The sequence below is a fragment of the Lagopus leucura genome, unplaced genomic scaffold (genome assembly GCF_019238085.1).
Source record: "Lagopus leucura isolate 7727_CA_CO unplaced genomic scaffold, USGS_WTPT01 Super-Scaffold_100035, whole genome shotgun sequence".
NCBI lineage: Eukaryota > Metazoa > Chordata > Aves > Galliformes > Phasianidae > Lagopus > Lagopus leucura.
In genome coordinates, this window is record NW_024962284.1 from 1,597,806 (window position 1) to 1,613,871 (window position 16,066).

Consider the following 16,066-nt stretch of genomic DNA (forward strand, 5'->3'; position numbering starts at 1 on the left):
CAAAAAAGAACACCTGTAAGGGAAGTAAGAGGCCAAGGAAAGCGTCACTGTTGCTCCTTCTGCATGCTGAGTGCAAGAAGCATGACATGGGGTATGAGTTTGGGGCTCAGTGGACTCAGAATTGCTGACTGGATCCTGGAAGTAGAAAGGGGAGCTGATCAAACTGCCCACTATAGTGAAGTACCACCAAATTCAAGGAAATCAGGAGCTGCAGAGAGGTTTGAAATAATGACAGTGAATGACCTCACATACTAATAGGGAATCTCAAAGGACCTTTAAGCAAGTCCAGAATTTTTTTTTAGCAGAGATCTCAAATGACCTCACTGGCTGTGTTGTGTCCTCGGATGACCCCTGAGTGCTAACTGGTGTCCTCAGATGACCTTTGAGTCCCAACATTTTTGGATGGGATTTTTGGACCTCGGATAACCTCACTGGCCAAGTCGTAACCTCAGATGACCCCTGAATGCTAATTAGCGTGCTTACATGGCCTTTGAGTCCAGAAAGTTTTTGAGAAGGGCCCTCAAGTGATCCTATGTCAACAGTTTATGGGCCGGTTCAGCCAGGTTCCATGACTAGTGGGGCAGGGTAACCCACGGACCCAAGCCCTGGGAAAGGGAAAAGGTGAAAAGTGGAAAGGGTAGGGCAGCAACAATCTGAAGAGAAACAAACTAATTTTGATTCTATGAGTCTATGGATTTTGCTAAATAAGATATCGGAATGCAAGATAACACACTATAACACAATATAACACAATATAATTAGAATTGAAGCCAATAAATAAAATGAGAGTGTCTGAAAACTGAAGGCCTTACTCTAAGTAATCTGAGGTGATATGGCTGGGAGCAGAGACAAGCCAGAATGTCAAAAAAGGGGTTGTCTTGTCATCTGTGAACAGCTTTTTTCTTTTCCTCTGAGTGGAAAACAGAAACAGAACAGCAAATAGTCCTCTGGGAGAAGTAGTTCTTCTCTTCTGTGACAGAGTAACCCACACATGCTGACTGCTGCCATATTTTTTCCCATGTGTGTAATTTCAGAGCTCATTTGTCTTCAATAAGTTGCCTCACCCTCTCTTTGGGGTTATTTGAAGAAAGGAATTCACCTGATGACCCTTGAGATTGTCCAAGGCCTGTTGTTGCTGAATTATAATACCGTGGCCACTCCTAGATGCTCTCCAGTTCCAGTGTCACTTTAAATGTGTGCAAATGGGACAAAGCATCTTTAAGTTTGTTTTCCACCTTCAGCCTTCACACTCTCCCAGAGTGCAGCTTTCAGACAAGATCTTTTGAGAGAAAAGAAAGAAGGGAGACTGGTGCATACCTTCCCCACCACTGTCCTCTATCAAAAGCAGAGTTAGTTAAACAAAGAGTTAAGGTCAGAAATGGAAAACAATATCCAGCCCTTTTTTATTTTATGAGGGACTTATAAGTGGCAGCTTGTTTGGCAAAGAACAGTGCTACCAAGTGGACAAAAGCATTTTCGATTTCCACAATTTTTTTTATGTTGTATAGTCTATGAAGATTTTGCAGAGCACTGACCCCCCTAACAACTCCAGTTTCACCCACTCCTGACAGATCTCCCAGACTGCCTGTCTTTCACCATGGCACACATCTCCAGGTATCTTGTAATGGTTTCCTTGAGTCCACTCAGCTTCTCTCTTGTCAGCATTCACCATTTTAGTTAATAAAAGTAGTTAATTTTTACTTACTTACCTCAAGCCAAGCAGTAAACTATTTATTTGCCTTGCGATTATCATGGTGACACTGCATTGTAGTACAAGACAAATGAGGTTGCAGGTTAATCCCCTGCCTGGGAGAAAATTCCATCACACCCAGGGGTGTGATATATAATATCACCCAGGGGTTATATTACCCCTATATGTAACACAGCGCATTTGTCTGCCATTTAACCAGCACAGCTGAGCAAGCTGACTGGCACACAGGGCAGAGGCACCTTGCTTAGCAGTTGCTTGTTAGGAGAAAGCCAGAAGGGGACTACATTTCCTGATAATAATGAACATTGCTGGAGGAGCAGCAACATCTGCTTGGGGGCTCTGTGCCTTTCAGAAACTCTTGGGCCCCCTGTGGTAGACCTCTGGAAGTTCTTTAAAGCTGGATTTAGCTTTGCTTTAGGTCTTTTGAGATAAATTGTGCCAGTTCTCATTAAAAAAAAAAAAAGAAAGAAAAGAAAAAGAAAAAGAAGAAGAAGAAGAAGAAGAAGAAAAAGGAAAAGAAAAAGAAAACAACAAAGAAAATCAGTGAGGTGACTGGATGAAAAAAAAAAAAAAAAAAGTAAAGTATTCCAAGAGGGAGGACAGAAACTGGCTCCAAGGGAGAACAGTGAGACAATGCAAAGTCCCTATGTTCATTTCCAAATGCCCAGGCTTTTAACAGCACTTGCTGAAGCCAAAAGAGCTAAGGTTCCAACTTTTTCCTCCTTGCTTTTCTGTGAGCCACATCCTGCTGCCACAGCCTTTGTACATAAATGCATAAAAGTGATACAGAACGTAGTCTTTCCCCTAACAAAATCAGCATAAATGAAACACAACCTTAATAAAGACAATAAATAATTTTGCAGCACTTTTTAGGCTCATCTTAGAAGATGAGTAGACATTCAAATAGTACTACGCTTGGCAATGCCCTGCTGTGAAGGGTACTACATCCTGCTCCCTTCACATCAGTGGTAAAACATATACTGACAGGAATGCATCAGGTATGCAGCTGTTTTGTAAAATATCATCAGCTTTGGTTTCAGTCTCTACTCTGTGATCAATGGGCTTGTTGGAAAAAAAATTTTCTGGTGCCACTAAACCAGTGGTCAAAGCAGAGCACCACATGGTGTCCATGAACACCCTGAGTTCGGCAGACACTAATTCAGAAAGCAATGTCCAGAAAAGCAAAACATCCAGTCCTCCATTACACTGTGGGCAAGCTAGGTGATATCAGTGTTTCTTTGCTCTTTGGATCTGTCTTTAATAGCATTCTTACATAGCAGACTGCTTTTCATTACTACTTAAAATAGACATTACTGCTAAAGTTAGTACCTTTCATGGTATTTTTCCCTTCCAGCAAGGCTACTATTAATCCTTAAATTTAAAATGTTCTGGTTTTGTCTGACATTGCAGTCACATCTATCTTTTTTGAGAACTTGACAATAATACAGCCAAGGATAACCACTTACTTGTGAAAGAATGGAGCTGAAAATGCACTCCTACCTTGTAGCAGGAAATCAGCTACCAGCTGGTCAGTCCTGAACACTGCTGTGAAGACTGGGCAGTTGCACTACTGTCACACTGATGCTTCAAGCCAGCTGAACTCTGTAGTCACATAGTGGGGCATACCTGAAATATTGGAGATGCAGCATAAGCTTAATTCTTCTTGAGTATCATGCATCCAAGAATAAATTTCACTTTGAATTGTCCCAGTGACTCACTAACACCCCGAAGCAATAAGGTACTGTGTATTCTGGAGCTCACCAGAGCTGCTGTATCCACATCTTTACAGATGGACACCTACATAAGCTGAAAATTGTGTGAAAATACTAGGTCCCCCCAAACGTTGTGTTTTCCTGCTGATTTGTGTTTATTCAACAGAAAGAGCCAAGCAGACAATGTGACCTACAAGCTCTGCTTAGTGAATTCTCATCTTACTGACATTTCTTAGTTTGGTAATCCCAGCTGCTCCTCAGGGACTCTGGGCTTAATATTCAGTGTCTCATCTTGTAGGATCTGAGGCCTAAACCTCAGATAAAACCTCAAGAATGTACTTCCTCAGGAATATAAAAGCTGAAGAAGGAAGCCTGGAAATAAGTGGTGGTGAAATAGACATTGAAAAGAAAATACAGTGGGTGTTTGTATTGTTACTTGTAGGAAACTCTTAGGAACTTAGCCTTATGAATGGAAGAGCATTTCTTGAAGAAGTGGAGTATGACTCTCTTGTTCAAAAGTATTGGTTGACGTAAGTGGGAATATTCCAATTATTCTTTTTTTTTCTATTGAAAATCTATTGAAAAACAAAAATCGAAAATTTCTATTTCTATTCTTTTTTTCTATCATCTCTTCATCAGAAAGAGGCAAAGGAGAGCTGACACAGCCTCTGCATCCATAGCTAGCTCCTTCCCAAAGGCCTCACACGGCCGCAAAGCACACTAAAGGCTTCCCCAGCCCCTGCTATCTGGTAACAGGATGCCTGAAGTGACAGCTGGAGCAGCACAGACAACAGCCATCTCCTTTCCTGCCATGGTAAGACTTCAGAAGAAGTTTCTTGTGAATGTGTCCTGCCTTTCAGGTCTAGCAACAGTATTTTAATATTTGTAAAATTAAGTCACACCATGGCATTTCAAACTAGCACCTAGGTATCCTTCTGTGCTACAACATTAATAAGGCTACTACCAAACCTTGGTGGTCAGAGTAGTTTTTGCTACTCTTCCTTTGAATAGTTTACTGGGAGTCAGAAGCTATTAAATGATAAAGGGCTAAACAGAATGAATGTGGCACCAGCAGCTAAAGATTCAGACATCAAAGAGAGAAGATTAGAAATAACTGGATGATGTTAAAAACAGCAAAGTGATTGTTTCCATAGCAGAAAAACTTTCTGACACAAAATATATCAGCATATAGAACTAGTTCCTGGGGGAAACATTGGCAGCCCACTGACTGAACAGTCAAAGAGGTTTATGAAAATTCAGAGTGAGACAGAAGAATACTTGTTGAAAGTCATCTAAGCACTTGCCATTTGTAACTTCTGGCTGACATTCTCTGCCACGGGAGTATAACTTCTGAACAAGTTGTAATTAGAAAGCAACACAGAGCACAGAAATTATTCTTATTTCAGTCATTTCGAAGGGCACTTTTAATTGGCATTATTCAAATGCAAATGCCCTCAGATATGAATAACGACACAGTTTTAAACTCTCTCCCAAATTATTCCAAGTTTCTCAGTGAGATTCTTTCAGAATGGGCAACTTGTATCCTGCTGCCCATTTAAAATAATAAGAGAGAGAAACTTTGGTTAATTCTGAGCTAAATCTTCTTGAAACTCCTTTGTAATGAAAAAGAGAGAAGTAGCTCAAAAAAGGAATCGGTGAATCATCAACAGCAAGAGTGCTGGAAAGCCAACCTTCAACACGTTCAAAAGACTCTGAGCACTGGGATGTGTGTATAGGTATCTATACAGAGTTCTGAAAAGAATGAACATTCGCTCTCAGGGTTGGTCTGGTAGGAGAGCAGAGAGCTGCTGTTTGTATACCTCTTGCACCTGAAGGAGCTGTGACTGAATAAAATTCATCAAGGATGCATGGTACTGAGAGCAGGTTCTGCACTTAATTGAAATAAAGCATTCTTCCATCAGTCACTCATGCCAAAAGGATAATAATGCTTAAAAAAAAAATCCTTCTTTTGCAGAGATCTCACTATTACTTAGGCAGTTCCTAACTTCCAAGTATGACATTTCTGCTGGATATTTCTTTGCAACATAGAATGCAGTGACTTTGAGCAATGATTTTCTCTAATCATAAAATATTTTATATATATATTAGCAAAATTGTTTCATACTCAGGAAGTGTGACAGTACTGACATTTTGTCCTAGGTAGGAATACGTACTCCTGGAACGTATAATTTCACATAGGTCTGCTGAGGAGGGAGCAAAGATGTGTGAGACAAGCAAGATTTGTGTTGTAACTCATACTTCACTGAAATTTAATTTACTGGTTGGTGGATATTTTCCAATTATGTGAAAATGGACGTGTGCAGTGGAGCACACGGTGCATGTTACAAACAGCATGTGTCTTAGTGTCAGCTAAGGACATACACTTATTTGTGTTTTAGTGGAAATCTAAACCTCTAGCATCTTGAAACAAAACCATCTTGGTGGCTTCAGCAGCTGGAGATAGTTACTGTGCTTCTGAAGCAGGCTATGAAATTTCTGACAGAGAGGAATTGGCACTGTCAGACCTTCTTGAGCCATCGAGGAACACTGAAGGCTGTACTTCTCTCACTTCAGGCACTTATCAGCTCAACAGTGTTACAGGGTCTGAGATGCACTTCTTTTCCCTTAATTTGCTTTTCCTTTTGCCTTGGGATAAGCCCCCTCTAGAATGTCGTTTGTTCCAAAAACGATCTCTGAAGGAAACTGAAAACAGACCAGTCACCTGCAACAACTTTGTACTGTCTTAATATGGCATTTATAGCATAGCCAACACATCCTCCTAAAGGCTGAACAAACAAGCCTTTACACCAGGTTTTTGCAGCACTTTTAGGTAATCTCTCAATTTATAAATAAATAAATAAATAAATAGAAAGGGATGCTTTATATACTGAGTTCACAGAACCTTCCCAATCTGCTCCCCCTCTTTTGATTTACAAATCCTGTGGTTGGCAGTCACCTCCAGCCCCCAAACTCACGTCATCCCATCCAATATTGCCTTTGCCAGACTTTTCATGGGGAAAGCTCCTGCACTCCTGGGAACACAGGCTGGGTCTCCCTCCAGTTCTCCCTTTCCCCAAGACACTGCTTTATTCCTCTCCATTAACCACTGCAAAATCTCTTACAGAAAGAACTGGGATTTGGTTACGATGCATCACACAGAGCTAGGAACATGAGCCAGCACAGCTCATCGAGCTTCATCTCAGCACCTTGTTATGAATAATCACAATGGGAGTTGGAATAGTGACCCTATTTTGGGCTCCAAATAAAATAAATAATCTCTGAGGTTTTAGGAAGTTAGGGCTGAAATTTAGATTTAACTAATCAGTGAGGCAATTTTTGCAGGCAAATACTGTTTTCAAAGCCAGACCTAACTACCTCCAAAATATCTGAAACTGTTATTTTGGTTAAGGGATGCTTCTAATAACAACCAGTAAATTTGAAGAATAACAAAGCAATTTCAGCAATACAGGCACCTGTTTTTTCTCAGTATTCTTCTCCCTGTAATGAGATTCTTATTTCAAGGTTGGCTCTTTGGTTCAGTGGCATTGAGTGCTTTAGAAATGCCTCCAACTGGCATGTTTAGCAATGAAAATCAGCCTGTGGCACTGAGCAGTTTGTACAGGAGCTGCCTGTATTCGTGCCCTCCACTCATTTAAAAGACCTCCACATTTCTATTTCATCACATTTGAAAGACAAATGAATTTCACATTAGATCAATATCCATGAGCAATTAAAATAAATATGAACCAAACACTGTTATCTCTCTATTAGAAAACTGGAGTATCATTGCTTTGGTAACGGAAGTAATGGTCCCATAATTGACACAGGATAGATAGCTGGAAAGGAAAATAATGAAGTTCCCCGGGGTGAATTTGAAGCAGCAAAGACTTTTAACTAAAGACAAAATAATTTGAAAGTTTTAGCTAAGAAATAATGGGAAAATGAACTGAACACTACCACAGAAATAGCTCGTGCAGGCTTAGATAAAAAATAGAGCAATTGAGACTTGAAGACAACATTGGCACTGATTATAAAAGTAGAGACAGAAAATTAGAGAAAATGACAAAATGTTATGCATAGATACTGCCCTCTTTCAAGTCACTGTTTTCCATGGAATTGTTCAAGAACTAAAGTGTGAGTTGGGAAAGAGGGTGAAGAAATGAGATTGCATCACTGCGGAATAATCTTCTTTTACTGAAGAGTAAATCATCTCTAGATTCATGCTTTCCTGTGGTGCTAGGGTACATAACCAGTTACCTGCACCTTTCTGTTTCTTCCCAGCCTGGGGTAGAAATACAGGCAATGTGTCCAAGCCCTGTACATGTGCATCACCACCGCTTAACACATCCATGGCAAGTCCCCAGGCAAAGCATTTAGCATCATGTACAGCAATGCTAGCTGGCAACAAATGTACAAATGAACAGAATGCATTTGTAGCCTGATCTGATGAATTTATCATGTAGGGGCAGTTCAATGGAGTGGCTGATCTGAGGACAGAGAGTGGCATTTCTCTGCAACCCTCAGTTAAAACTGCCAAAGAATGAAAATAACCAGGTAGATCACTTTATTAATCTCTGCTCTTTTTTACACGGACAAATTTCTAAGAAAGTAAGAGTACACCTCAGAAATGATGTGTATGGTGTCTCTAAATCTGATACTGGGACCAGTAGGATTCATTCACACTGTCACCACCATTTCACTTATCGCATCCCAGTCTTTCAGCCAGCTAAATCCTTTAAACAAATCAGGAAGAGAAGTAGAATTGTATAAGCAAAGTGTTGTTCTGCACTCTGCAGCCATTTTGCAAACAGTTCACACAGATATCAATGCCAAACGTGTGAGCACTGTAACTGAGGTGTCTTGGCTGTAATCCCCCTTGAAAACAGGGTGGTTCAGTCACAGTCCTGGTGATTGGCTGTGCAATACCCAGCATGAGTGGGATACAAAGGTGATTTCATTCTCCCTACAAGCATTCCTTACTCAGGAGTAAATCATCATCTTCTGTAAGAGAAAACAGCCTCAGAGATTCCTTGTTCTCTGCCTGCTTCTTAACAGGCTCTGCAGCTCAGCAGGAAACTACTCTGGGTACACTTCACTAGGCAGAGCAAAGTGGCCTCGGGCTGCAGCTCCGTCCCATACTCATCACACTGCACTCTCCCAGGGAGAGCATTCTACACTTTCATTTTTGCACTCCTGCAAGCAGCAATGTGTGTGTGCATGTAGGGGAAGATAGCAGAAGCTCTGACTTCAGCAGAATCAAGTAGGCATCTTCCCCAGACTGCTGTTGTGCTGGAGCTGTTAGTAAGTACATCAAGCAAGAAAAACACCTCCGAGCTACTGCCACCTCCCCTGTGCCCCCTCTCAAAGCCTATGAACTGGAACAGCATAAAGAGCAGCATTTAACATAAGGTAGTAATTTTGGCACATTGTGGTGGTGAGCAGCATCACGCTTAACTTCCTCTTAAGGAATAGCTACTTAAAACAGTAATATTTTTAATCAGCTAGTCCTACTGCCTCCCACTTTCTGCAGGTTGCCCAGTCGTTGCTTACATTTTCATGTGATCCAAAGCTGATTTTCTATCAACTGGTGTAGATGTGCTCGCAGAGGGTAATGTATGTTTAACTCACAACTAAATAGTTGCCAGTGGTGCTATACTGTTTTTAGTGGGTGGTGCTCTGTTAAAAGATGAATTTAAAACCATCAGCAATACCCGCAATCAAATGTATATCTAATACATGTATATAACAGAAATATCCTTTCCTACAACATTCGATGAAGATCTCAGATGAAAGTTTCTGACCTTTCGCTTCATAATGTAGGTATCACAGCACCCTACAGTATCTGCTCATTTAGTATTAAAAAGGATTGAAGATGATTACTAATAACCGCATAATTTGCTCCTCCCTCTTCTCTCCACTCTTTTTAATATCCATTAAAACACTTCATATAAATTTTTTCCTTAGTTGTTTCTACCCCAAGGTTAAATCTTCCTATTTCCTCCCAGGAGATGAAATGGAGTTTTGAAATAAGCAGCGCTGGTTGAAGGATTGCAGCAAGGTTGGATGGACAATTAAGATAATGGCTGGATTACCCAGCTGAATAATCATTTAGATAATGGTTGCTGTCTTGGAACATTTTATAAGGTATGGAATAAAAGGAAAATAAAAAGGAATTCTCTTTGAATAGATGTTTGGCATGGCTGAGTGCTGCAACAGCATATCTGAATGATAAAGGTTGTTCCCTAAGACAAAAGCAGTATTCTTTCATAGAGGAGGATTTAATTTGTCTTTCTTTCCTCCTTCAGATGTTTCAAATGCAAAATGTTGCTTTTTCTTGGGTGCTTAGTTGTTTTCTGAACAAATCTGCTCCAAAAGAAAAAGTGCTTTCACCTCTGCTGTGCCAGAACACAGCAGAAGAAACAAACTGCAGAGTGGATGTACTTGGGAAGTCTGTACAGGAGGAACCAATGTTTGTGCTGCAACACAAGGCAATGAATGACAGCCTTAGGCAGAAAGAATACGGGCTATAAGCTGTGTTAGACCACCTGGCTATCTGAGCACGTGGACTTTCTAGGGCAGGCATCCCTTGATCTGAATGTTTAAATCAAATAATCTTCCATTCTCAGAGAAGCTGGATTCCACACCCACTAACTATATATATTTTTTTTCCTCAGACAGCTCAGTTTTAGCCTTTGTGTTTCTTTCACTGCTGCTCTCAATTCACTGGGGTGCCACAGTCATGAATACACTGAGATCTTTAAGTATTTATTACTTTGGCAACACCTTTTGCAGCCCATCAGTTTTCTTAATTAAGTTCATAGATCTGTATTACCTAGCATAAGTTTTGATCCATATTGTTTTCTGAGTTGGTCATGATTTGCTGGCTTTTTACAAAACAGCATTTTACTAGTCAGATTCCTAGACTGTGCTTATTAATACAGTAGGCTCAAATTTATCATAGTTTAAAAATCTGTTATGTTGGACTGGAGGGAAAAGAAAATCATCCTTTTGCTTCATTCTGCAGGAGAACCGAGCCATGCTTCTTATTTAACCTTAACGAGGCAGCAGTCTATCCCCAAATGATATTTTTCTGTAATATTTTAGGCAGAATGTATTGAATGTGCATCCTCTGCAGTACAGATACTAACTAAAGTAAATATTTCAAATGACCTTTGCCAGGCGCTGTGTCTACCAGCAGTATTAATTAAACTTCCATTAAAAAGTCCAGAAAAGATTACATGAAAACCAGGAGTAAGCTCCCTCTGACAGACCTGGGTTGGTTTCAGGTGTCATTTAACTGACAGCACAAGTTATTTGTGACCTGTCATCCTTTTCATTACTCAATCAGAACACTCTCTCCTCTTGCCTTACAACTCCGAACAGGATTGCAGACATCTAGTTCTTCAGTAGCAATTTTCCATTTCACTTAGCTTGATGCAAACCATCAGACGCTGTGAAGGTGCTGAGACATCCTCTTTAGCTGGTTGACATTGAACTCCTTGTGGCCATGGGGAAAGTAAAGGAAAACCACTTATACCAAATGATCTCTCTATTAAGCTAAGATTGATTTTTCCACAGCATCTTAAGTCCACCATTTAATATTTGTCCTAACTTTATGATCTTCGACAAGAGAGGTAACTCCTCAAATGCCTGAAAGTATGCCATCATTTTGACTGTAAGAAATGTATTCTATTCTACACATCATTAGTTCAGTCTATAAACTCAACATGCTGTCTTCATGATTTTTCAATAGTACTGAAAAAGGAGAAGAGCGGCCCTCTTTGGCCCTCACACCTCAGGTCAGAATATTTTAACACATACCCTTCTGTCATTGGAAAGCGGCATGATTCAGAAATACTAAAGTAAAGAAAGCCATACAGCCAAATGAGTGAAATCTCTAGAAACAGTAGAGTGTATGCAGCACAGTACAGCCTTCCTCATGACTTCCACCAAGGAGCCTTCCTTCCCTAGAAGGACCAGTGACAGTGACTCTAACAATGAGATCTTCTTTTAGCTGAAGATGCATTCTGAAATTCTTGTAAACAAGATTGTTTCTTTGTCATGCAGTGTGTGGACCCAAGTAACATTTGTCAAGAAAGTTCACATTTGCATTACAAAGTTTAAGGAAATAAGGAACAGGAAAGTATACCTCTGTCACTGCCACAGTCTTACATGAGACTTGCCTTTGCTTGTCTCTTATCAAATGGCAGATTTCGTGCGCAGGACATTACTGAGCAGCTTTAAGAAGAGACAGAGATGGACGATCCCGTGTAAACTTTGTGAACACTTCTGTCTCAGTTTGCATTCCTAATAAAGTTTTAAACTCAGATTGGAGCAGATTGTAAGCTGAACAGTTCGTCTAATTCATTAAACCAGTGTTTTACATTTTAATTGAAAAGGAGTGTCAAAGCACGCTAAAATTGGATGTGAAGAAAAAAAAGGGTGAAAACAAAAGCTTAGAGAGACAGATAAACTGCCTCAAGATAGGAAGAATTCAATTCTCCTGTGAATACTCTGGAGAGAAAACCGTACTGGAGAGTTTAAATGACTAACTGAACTTAATTTCTTTTGTCACCACTCAGTAAGCAGAGAGAGATTTTTGTTTTTCTCTCCCTTTGTGTATTTATGGAATACTATTCATGGCAATTTAGAAATACTTAGATGTTCTTCTGAGAAGTCTGAATCATTGGCCTTTTAACAATTATTCAGTTTATAAGAGAGGAAATTGAATCAGACCTCCACAGTACTGAGTGACAAATGGAATTTTCTCCTAAGATGATTCCTTGTTGAATCGTGTTGCAATGAAATTATGATTAAACCATGGCAACAAGGAAGTATATGTGTGTAGGGACAACTATTTCACATAAACAGAATGATATCTATATTTTATTTTGATCACAACTAACATACAAATGTTCTCCTGAATGACATCTTGGATCCAATATGGAGATAATTGGGGATTGGTGCTAACGTCTTGTCAAAGTTATGTAGATTCTTTTTGAAAAAGACATCTGGTTTAAGTATTCAGTGCCAAATTAAATCTTATAATGAAAGGAAAGCTGCTGATAGTGCATCCATGAATAATTGAAGGACTTGCCTTCCTCTAGATTTACATTAGCTCCCAGGATTGAAGGAGCCCAGACTTCAATTTATTTAATAGATCTAATCTTGTTTTTATTTAGTTTCCATTTTTATTGCATTTGTGTTCTCTATTCTCATTCATGTTAACATCCTTTCCCTATTGTTACACACAGAACTGTGTGTATTCCAGCACCAAACCAGAAAGTGCTTGTTTCTAGAGCTTACATTTACTTAAGAAACACAAATTGGTGAGTTATGAGGGGATTCCACCGAAAATATCTGTAGAAGAGCTCTTCAAATGCCAAAATGGCTTTTACAACAAATGACACTAGTCTGTAGGGTTTCCTTTTCTTCTAAATGAAGAAACTTCTTGTAACAAGGCCTTTTTACAAGGAAACGTGTTACATTTCACAACCCTTTTTTTAAGTCAAGAAATGGCAGTTATAAGTTAAGCTTTCTTTTCTTTATGCAGACTCAGAATGTGCTACAGCCTAGCAAGTGGATGTTTTCCTTGCGTGTATTAAATCCAATGGCCAATGACATATTTATTCTCAAGATATATCCTTATCAAAACCTCTGCATGTGATTTTTAAAAGAGCATTTTACCTTAGCAGTAGAGCAACAGAGTCATTTTAGTATTCAAGATGAAAGAAAGCCTGAAGATCATGTGATTAGTGCACACAAACTTACATTCACATACTCAGAGATATAAAATGTACTAATATTATCTTCTATATCTGTTTAGTCTCAGAAAAAGATTGTTAAAAATGATTATCTGTTGTATGCGTGGACCAACTACAAATGCCAATAGTGGAAGGAATTTCACCTACTTCTAAACACACAGTACTAAAGGAATTACTCTTTATCTGGGGAGTTCTCCTGCTTTAACTCAGAGTCAAGACTGTCAAGAGGGAGAATATTAGATTCATTATACTCTTTAAGAATATGCAAACTTCAGCTTACACTTTAGCTGTTAACCACTGCTAAACACAGGCTACATGAACGTGGCACATAAAATTTATATATGTCCTAGCAGCTTTTAAAGAGTATGCTATATACATTATTTAAAGAATAATGACATTAGACCTTCTGTAGCCATTCGGAATGAAGGATTAATTATCCAGGACTTGAAAGTACCTGAATAAGCCTACATGGCTTTCTCAGACTTTTTGAGCAGTAATCTAAGAACAGTTTTCCACCTTATTTTTACAAGTAGCCATCTCTCCCATAGAAAAAAAAAGTATAAATGGATTAAGAACAAAGCATTGTTTTATTTCTCTATTTCATCCCACTTCTTATCATGTAAATTATCAGTTCCAAAAATGGAAAGAAATAGACAGGTAATTCCTAGCTAATAGGCTGATCAAATAGATATTCAGGGTTTTTCCTTGGTTCATAAGCAATTTGCAGGTGAAAACAGGTTTTCAGTGACTACTTTATTCAACACTCAATAGAGCGTTTCTATAGAAGATGTTGGAAAGGACTCTGCTCAAAATCACCTGTAATAACAGGGGTGGGGCATGCATGTTTAGTTTTGGACAAGTTGGCTCAAAATCTCTGCTCCTGACCAGGTAGGAATGGGATTCCAAAGAAAAAGATGATTATTCTGGTGCACGGGCAGTGGGGCAATGCTGGCTTCTCTCTCGTTTCTCAGGAAGGATGCCTACCACTTACACTTCTTTCCGTATGTAGGATAGGAGTCCCAAGAAGGCAAAATGTCAGAGACACAGAAACATTTACTGTGAAAAATTACATGTTCATGCCCCTGATCAGAGAGAGGCATAACAGCACGAAAAGGAGATAAACTACCTTGCATTTGCCAAATTTATCACACAAAAAGAGCATTCACAAAGAAGGTTATCACAAAACAAACTGCTTTAGCTACATCAGCAGCAAGTTACCTCCCAGTAAGTATTTGTATCTCAAAGCCTCACCTACTTTCCTGGGAGTTAAGCCATAGCCTCTTCTGCAGATTTGTAGAGGCAATCTCAGATATCTCTCTGCTGAATGCCACTGAGTTTTTTAATGCATATATCAGTTCCGTGTGTACAATTTCCTTTTTGCTTTGTATAGGACAGCCTAGGTGCCTTTCAGGGGCTGGGCTAGGACAGACAGTCCTGAAAGATGGGCATCACACCACTGTGATGAGGCCTCATAGGCAGCAGCCTCTCCTTCAGCTGCCTCAGAGCTAGTGTGTTGGGCTCTGTGAGCTTTGCCATCCCCAAATCGAGCAGCCGTTTTCATTCCACGTGCCACACCTACACAGACACATTTGGCAACCTGCTTCTAAAATGCTCAGCGTAGACATGTTGCAATAAGCAAAAGCAGAAAACAATGTTTTTGACAGAGCTTGGTTTGATCTTGGCTATTGCCTTCCTGAGCAGATCTGGAGTGCATTGATAAGAGCAGCCTGTCCTTGGGCTGAGAACTGAAGACATGACATTTTTGCTAATGCTCTTAATCTCATTAGATATCTGCCTGGAAGTTTTCCTGCAGGAAGATGACTCAGAGTGTAGAATGGGTATGGATTTTTTTTGTTAACTTGCAAGGCTTTTTCCTCAGCTTTATAACATTCACAGACACCAAAGTGAAACAGTTAATACTCTGCAAGGCCCTGTAAGCCCAGCATAACTCACTGCATAAGGCAATTCCAACTGATTCAGTAAAATGAAGACTACTCTAAATTTGTTACAATGGTGCACAGATCACACTCTATAGAATAATAACTTGACAATTTAGGTTATTTCAATAGACCATTCACATTTAACTAAGTTGTCACCATCTGTTCCACCTTACAATTTCAAAAGCAAGAAAACATTGTCACACTTTCAGCTATGGAATGTTCCTTGTCCTGCGTATTTCAAGCCATATATGTGTTTTCTAGTCAGCATTTAGGCCCAAACCCAGCAATCTTTCCTTTTAGGTACTACAAATTCTTGGATAGGCTTATAGCAGTATTTACATCAAAGTGGAGTTTGAGATAGCCAGTCCCCTTTTACATCCTTCCTCTATGTTCCTCAGTCTGTGTATCTGCTATATTATAAAATCCACTGGTGAGGAAAACAACTGTAATGTCAAAAGCCTCAAAGAGGACATTGTGATATCTTCTGCCTGTCTTTTCTATGCTATAAAATTACATATACACACACAAAAAGAAAATGAATATTTTCTCAGCATGTTGTGAAGCTAAATAATGCAAATTCTCCTTCCAAGAGTATGGCCCTTTAAAGAATTAACTTCAAAGCACCTGTCCAAGTAGGTCTCAACCGCTTTTTTTTTTTCTTTTTACCAAGGAAGTTGGTGCTTAACAGAATTGGCATCTGTGCAAATCAATATGCTTTCCTCTTTAAAGGAGCTCCTCTTTCCAGGCCCTTTAAAAACTTTGCATGCGTACTTATCAGGAAGCCCAGGAGGGTATTCCTGTTTATATCTCTTTTTTCCTTTCATTGCAAAAAGACAGTATTAATCTCTAGCCCATCCTGCCTGCTAAAGGCAGCCTAGTAAAATGGTATGTGTGGGTCACAGCACCTTACAGCAGTTACTGAGCTGTCAGTATTCAACT

At 39.5% G+C, this 16,066-nt stretch overlaps 1 long non-coding RNA gene across 2 annotated transcripts in view; it reads right to left on the reverse strand.

The window, feature by feature from the left end:
• The window catches only part of LOC122186213, a 166,541-nt gene that overhangs the window by 12,095 nt on the left and 138,380 nt on the right, over positions 1-16,066 (reverse strand). Inside the window, exons 4-6 of one of the 2 annotated variants that reach the window (XR_006181091.1) lie at positions 3,212-3,337; positions 1,100-1,279; positions 14-135 (exon numbers count right to left, since the gene is read on the reverse strand). This is a non-coding gene — a long non-coding RNA (uncharacterized LOC122186213). The remainder of the gene's footprint in view (positions 1-13; positions 136-1,099; positions 1,280-3,211; positions 3,338-16,066) is intronic. The other variant, XR_006181092.1, reaches the window with a different exon arrangement.